The sequence below is a fragment of the Orycteropus afer genome, unplaced genomic scaffold, assembly GCF_000298275.1.
Source record: "Orycteropus afer afer isolate SDZICR_OR568_19922 unplaced genomic scaffold, OryAfe1.0 scaffold00007, whole genome shotgun sequence".
NCBI classification, from domain to species: domain Eukaryota; kingdom Metazoa; phylum Chordata; class Mammalia; order Tubulidentata; family Orycteropodidae; genus Orycteropus; species Orycteropus afer.
Genome location: NW_006921594.1, coordinates 947343 through 955344, shown reverse-complemented (window position 1 = coordinate 955344; position 8002 = coordinate 947343).

Sequence of the window (8002 nt, the reverse complement as noted above, 5' to 3'; positions counted from 1 at the left end):
GTGGGTTTGAACCGCCAGTCTTCTGGTTAGCAGTCAAGTGCCTTAAGCACTATGCTACCAGAGCTCCTATATATATGTGTATATGTGTTGAAGTTCTTCCCCTTTTTTGCTGACCCTCTACTTTACCAAGCATGATAACGTTCTCCAGGGAATGGTCTCTTTTAACAACATGACCAAAGTAGGTGAGACAAAATCTAGCCATTCTCACTTCCAAGGAGCATTCCGGTTGCACTTCTTCCAGGAGAGATTTGTTAGTTCTTCCTCCAGTCCATGGTACTTTTAGTATTCTTCACCAACACCACAACTCAAAAGTATCAACTCTTCTTTGATCTTCCTTATTCACTGTCCAGCTTTCACAAGCATGTGAGGCTATTGAAAATACCATGGGTTGGGTTGTGTGCACCTTAGTCTTCAAAGAGATATCTTGGCTCTTCAGTACTTGGAAATGGTCTTTTGCAGCAGATTTGCCCAGTGCAACATGTTGTCTAATTTCTTACTTTAAGACTCTATACTTCCATGAAAATAATACGGTAGATAAGATTTCCTATATGGGGACTTCCTACCTTAAAAATCCAATGTTTCCATGATCTTGTAGCTGCCTCTGTTTCTTTTTGCTCTGAGCAAACAACTCAAGAGACTACCTTACTCCTCATCTAAACAAAACTCAAGAGCTTGACAATAAGAACTTCCTATTTTCCATTACACTTTATCTCATCCTATTCCTCAATCTTTCACTCCTGTCCAGAAGCTTTCCTTACTATTCTCCTTGCAAGACTTGTTTCTATTTCTATGACTTCTCTGATTTCCAAAGCATGGAATTTTCTTTCCTGTTTTCCCACCAAATCAATTCCTAGTCCAAGACTTTCTAGGACCATGTATCTCCCATAGACTTGCCTTTATGAAACAGGCAGAAGATGGCAGAACCTAAAGGGTTAACTAAAAAAAAAAAAAAAAAAAAAAAAAAGCACCAAGCTTAAAGTCTAACTCTTGTAGCTAAAGACTAACCCGCACCCTGGAGCACAGGATACAGGAGGAAACAACTTATACAATTCCATGCTCCTTATCTTGCAAGATCTTTCGCAGGTGTTGGAGGGCAACCCAACCTCCTCAGGGCCCCAATCATGCACACATCACTGTGAGACGACCACTATATGTCCTTCCTGGGGTGGCAGTATTGAGGCAAGGACAGCGACTGGGAATCCAACCAGCGTCTTGAGGAACAGCGCGTGCATGCCACCTCTTTCTAGGAAACTAGGACCACATCCCCCAAAAGCCCCAGCTGTTTCCAAACCCTTAAAAACCCCAGTAAATTCTTGCTCGAGGAGACAAAGGCTAGCGTTGCTTCTTGTTGTTATGTGCCGTCCAGTAGGACCCAACTCATAGTGACCCCTCCTTGGGTTTCTGAGGCGGTATCACTACGGAAGTAGATAGTGTTGCTTACTCTCTCTTTTTCTCTGCTCGTGATCTGCTTTCTCTTTCTCTTTCCCTCAATAAAAACGTTGTTCCTGTGGAAAATCTAAGCCTCTCCTGGTCATTGTTGGTCAGTAGAAGGCAAGAGACTGATGGGGCTGACCCCTGATGGGGAAGGGCTCCTGGAACATGCATGGAAAGTTTCATTTACTCTAAATTTTTACGATGTAAAATGTAAGCATTAGATGTGAGCCCTTGTTCACATATTGTTTCGAATTCTCTGGTGATTTCACATACTTAATGTTCTGATCCACAACCTGGAATATGCAGATGACACAATCTTGTTGCTGAAAGTAAAGACTTGAAGCACTTACAGATGAAGATCAAGGATTATAGCTTTTTGTAAGGATTACACATCAACTTAAAGAAAACTAAAATCCTCACAATTGGACCAATAAGCAGCATCATGAAAAAGCAAGAAAAAAATTGAAGCTGTCAAGGATTTCATTCTATTTGGATCCACAATCAACACCTGTGGAAGCAGCAGTCAAGAAATCAAATGACACATTGCATTGGGCAAATCTGCTACAAAAGACCTCTTTAAGGAGTTAAAGAGCAAAAATGTCCCTTTGAAGACTAAGGTGCACTTGACTCAAGACATGGTATTTTCAGTAGCCTTATCTGCATGTGAAAGCTGAACAATGAATACAGAAGACTGGAGAAGAATTAACGCATTTGAATTGTGGTGTTGGTGAAGAATAGTGAAAATACAATGGATTGCCAGATGAATGAACCAAGCTGTCTTGGAAGAAGTTCAGCTGAACGACCAGAATGACCAGACTTCGCCTCATGTCCTTTGGTCATGTTGTCAGAAGGGACCAGTCTCTGGAGAAAGATATTATTTTTGGTAAAGTAGAGGGGTCAACAAAAAAGGGGAAGACCCTCAAAGAGAAGCATTGACACAGAGGTTGGAAGGACGAGTTTAAGCAGAGCCACAATTGTGAGGATGTTGCAGGACCAGGCAGTATTTCATTCTCTTGTACACGGGGTCACTAAGAATCAAAGTCAACTGGATAGCACCTAATAAAAACCTATGAGTTCTGACTTTCTATTTAGATCGCTAAATTCTTCAAGCACAGATTCATGTTTTATGTTCCCCTCAGCAACAACCATTGTTCTTGTGGGATGATTATAAAATGCACAGTGAGTGAATAAGTAGATGTATTCAAGAGAAGTTTTCTCTGTATCAGTAGTGACAAAATTTGGTAATATTTTTCCTTTTGGTAACTCACAATTTAGATAAGCCAAAAGAAAAGACACACCGATCTCACTAGAGTTACAAAGGGAAGTTGAAAGACAAGCATTTTGATGAATGGGCACCACCCACTATTTGAAAAATCTTGACATTTACACACTTTTCTTACCTGCAATTAACCATCAGTTGATCACTTTTTTTAAAAGATATACCAAGATAATATGTTAACTAGTATGAGATATAGAGAATGTTAAATCATGACCTTTTTTTTTTTTTTGCTTCCAGTGTCATGGGGAAGGTAATCTATGCCGTGCTATGATAAACAACAATACAAGGACAGAATGTAAGTACCATTTGGCTGATACAGCCAGCAAAGATTATGTTGATAATAACTTATGACTAAGTGGATGAGAGAAAGCCTTAAATTAGGATAATATTGAAGTGGTCTTCTTAGCTTAATGAACAGAAGGCAAGACTAGAATGGGGTCCTGTGTTGCAAAACTAAGCCATCTGTTTCTTAAATCTATGTAGCTTGTTGGTAAATATAACCAATGACTAAATAAATATGTAATGTCAGAAGGAATAAAGTATCAGGTTTCCCTCATTTCTAGTCACTGTACGTATATCAGAATGGATTTCATGCAACTAAATACCACTTCTAACACACTAAAAGTGATTCTAAAGTTTTGTAGGACTTATAAACTCACTTGCTCTATAGAATTATGTAAGATAAGTATTTTTGAAGAGTTAGACATTTCACTCAAATACTGTTTTTCTTCACACATACCTACAGCATTCACTTTTCAACTTGCGTACACAAATAAATTATAATCTTGGCTATAGTATTGTTTGCAGCAATTTAATTTTTTCCCAAACACAGCTCTTACTCTATTATAATGCTTGAATGATTCACATGCAATGTTTCCAATCCACTTTTCCTGGCTTGTGAAACTTTTTAACGAAATGTTAGCATTTGCAGGCACCAGATGTTTTGACATAAGGAGAAGGAATATGTAAATTTTAATCCTTGCTAGGAACAATAGCCTGCAGGCACCTTTTTCTTATTACGTAAATCATATACTTAACCACAATGTGGTCGATCCTATCAAAATCATCACCATCTAGAGTGTTGTACTCTTGTCTTATACTTGTCAATTAATGAAACTGATATATACTTGCCATGATGGGTATCCATTACATAACCAATAAGCCTTATTTTATTTCACCCTTAAACATCTCATTAATTCTGCAGGTGATTTTAACAACAACAACAACAATTCTTGAGGTGGGCTTTAATCTTCCTTTTGGCAGTCAGTGATGTCTAGGCTTATATTTAAACTGTAAATATAAATTATATTAATAAGAAATAATAAAACTTGTTACAGCTTTCTTCATCCTTTCAATCTTTTTGTCTCAACTCAGAGTGAAGACTTGTGTGAGTGTGTGTATGTGTGTGTATTTGTAAGAAAATCGATTTGAGAGTAGTTTCAAATGTTTCCTAGATGTATGTCCCAATAATGATAACATATTCTTACGGACAAAGTCCTTCCTAAAAGAGAAAAATTGGAAAAAATTTACAAGCTCCCACATCAACATATGTATGTATACCTGAGCACAACATACATACACATACACTAACCAATCAAATATTAAAATTCATTCAGCATCTATCTTTTCAGTCTATATAGTGTCAAAAAAAATCTTTTTTTAAAAGCCTATATTAGATTGAATCAACCTGATGGCAGTGAGGTTTTTTTTTTTTTTTTTGGCTTATGTTAGATTAGTTATTCCTTTTCACAGAGAAATTACTATACTGATCAGTTGTTTTGTCACTGATAATACTTTAAGAAAAACATCCACATGATATTAGTTTTTAAAAATCAATGAACCAATATTTGAACATGTAATACTACTTGTTATAGTTAGAGCAGTCTTCTATTTCTCAAGCAGGTATGTGGGACAAAATCCATAAATATGGTATTAAATATTAGAAAGTATTAACACTTAGCTGAAATCCTTATTAATTTCATTACCAAGGGATAGGTCTAGTCAATACCAATTAGCAGCATTATAATGTTTTACATATTAAAATCCAGTATTCTGTTTATCCTAGGTTGTCTGGGGACCATTTAGTATATTAAAAGGTTTTACAGAGTTTCTTAGAGATTTCACTGCTACCATTCTGCCTGCTAGCAATTTTGCAACATTCTGATAAATATTTTCCGTAGATCAAACCCATAACAGCACGGAGAAGCAGATGGCAGGAGACATATTAAAGAATGTAACAATTATTTTCATTAACAGGGAAATATTGGATCACAGTTTTCAGCCCGGGACTATACAGTGAAGAGGTGTCAGTTGTGAAGTGTTGTGTCTACTAAGCATCATTTCACAAGATTAATCCACATTCTGTGTTTTCAGCCCAGTCTGCATAAAAAGTCAGAAGAAACAGTATAATTAATAATTATATTCTTTGATTTTTTTATATGCAGAAAAAATATTGATGCATTTGGAAAAACTTTTTGTACAAAGATTCATGTATGTACTAATGCAAACCAGTGTTCTTAATTTTCTTGGAAAATAAGATATATTGCTTTGTTATTAAAAATGAAAAATAGCAATAATTACAAATGCTACAGTCTTATTACACTAACAATGTTTTCTTGATCTAACTAATGTTAGATTAACATAAGAAAGTTATTTCAGCTATTCATATACCTAACCATACTAAAGTCAAAGATTTTTAACTACATTGTTATTATTAAGATTAAATAGCTGAATTAATTTCAGCTTTTTATGCCACAAGCAACTGAAAGCTGTTAGATAAGACCTTTGATTTTAGTCAGCTTTTACAATTTAGAGTCCATGAATTGGAAAGTATATAATATGTAACTTTCAAATTAGTCTTTCAGTAAATAATTGCCTCTCGTTTCTTTTGCATTTTTTTTTTCTCTTTAGTTATATCTAACCACCAGCTTTAAATAACACACAAACAAAGTTTATTTCTCTGGGGAAAAACGAAAATGAAAATATGAAATTTTGAACGTAAAATGGTAATGCAAAAATAGGAGAGGTAGCATTTAAACACAAAAGTCTTTAACTTTATTCTTGAAGCCTGTTGGCTAAATGTGAGGGAAAAAAAAGACATTTTATAGAGGATTTCATCAGTAGAAAACACAATAGAAATCATTTGGATTTGTAGAAACACATACATAAGTCCCTTTGCAAAACAAAGGTAAAAGTTCCCTTTTATGTATAAAGGAGCAAATAGCAGTATTTCACTGATACATTGGTTAAATCCATGAGGAGTTTTTTTTTTTTTAAATGAAATAGCTGTTTTATGATAATGTCCTATATACCCAAATTATCTATAAGCCTCACAGAAAAAATAAAAGTAACATGGAAATTTTTTAAGTAAAACTATTTTTTCTCAATTTTTGTATAGTTTGTTTTCAGCTTAAAAATCATACAAATGATAAAATATTACTGTATGAAATAAATCATGATTATATTAAAGTCATATGACACATTAGGTCAGCTCTACTCCAAATGTGTTTAGTATTTATTAAGTAAATTTAATGAAATATGTATATAAGTAACTCATACTGACACAAATTGACATCTTAAGCTTAGCTTATCAAAGGGAAATAATATTCAACATGTCAGGGTAATGGAGGGGGAAATGATGTCATTCCATGTAGTGTATACAGATTGTGTCATTATCAACACCGAAGCAAAATTCAATCCATCAGATGTTATCTGAAAACCCAGATGGTTGATCTAGATCTCATAATACAGCAAAATGATTCATTTTTGTGAATCATTTTGTCCAAATCTTAGGTGCTGTAACATCAATAAACATTAGCCTAGAAATATTGTAAAAACATTGGAATTAATTATGTCATTTTTATATTTACATCTTAAGATGCTTCAATATCAAAACAGCCAAAGGATGTTCATGATACCTTGAAGCATAAACAATTCCTATCTAACACAATCTATCAAAACAAAGGAAAAATATATTCTTTTTTTCAGTTTAGAGATCTAACTTCTCTCGTATGGATAGAAAAAAAAAATGAGTTAAAGAAGGTAGAAAGTCATTTTTCAATGTCTTCAGCTCATTTTTCTTTTTTTTAAAGAGCTGCTTTACCAGTAGAAAGAAAGCTCTCATCATCAACATCATGTCTATAAATGGGAAATACATAGTGCCTAAGGCATTTGACTGCTAACCAGAAGGCTGGTGGTTCAATCTCACCAGCCACTCCTCGGAGGGATGACTGGGCAATCTACTTCCATAGAGATACCGCCTCGGAAACCCAAGGGGGGGTCACTATGAGTTGGATTCAACTCCACGGCAGTGAGTTTTTTGAGTCCAGTGACATGGGAAAATTTCAATGAAAAAGATATTAAAAATAACATAACTTATAAAGAGCTACATATTCTCATGGGGAGACCTCATTATTTTAAGATAATTGTGAGCTGGAAAAGGCTGCTTAATGTAAACTACTGAAAAGGACCAATATCTTACAATAAATAGGGGACAAAGATAGACTGAGACTATCTGGAAAAAATAGTTTAAAGTAATAAAGTTTTTTCATCTTGATTTTTTCAAACCTAATATTAAAATTAAAATTTTATGTGAATTCTTTGAATGAACAAGTCTTGATTAAAAGTTTATTAATAACCTAATGATAGATGATGCTTTTTTATGACAAAATTATTTGACAAACAATGTAATCTTTTACTCTTATATGAAGTTTCATGTCTGCAAAAATATCCCAGACCTTCACCAATTTTCTCAAAGTTTCCTCTTGTTTCATAGATATTCAAATAATTCGCTTTTGAAATTTATTTGTATCCTTTAAAAAATGTGATTGTGGGATGCTTATGGTATCCAGTAGTCATAAAGAAACTGACCTATAAGTATGTAACACACAGAAGGCATATTGCTAATGTGCAGCGGGAAGGGACGACTTTTATAAGTGAACAACTTCCTTAGCGAATAATCGATTTGGTAGACATTCACTTTCCTATGCAGTCTTTTCACTACAGGCACTAGGATATGATATTCATATGACTAGGATTTCCTGTCCCATAAGGATTTCCTTCCCATCACTACATAAGACACTAATTTTGCATGTCTCTCTAGACAGATATATATGTACTTGTCAGAGGAACAGATATGATGCAGGATTTCTTCACCTGGGATCCAAGAAGACAATTCAGGAGTTCTCTGAAATTTTATGTATGTATGAATGTTTATGTCTATACACACAATTCTGTATTTTTCTGTGAAGAGAGTCTATAACTTTCACTAGATTCTTAAGGGATCTATCC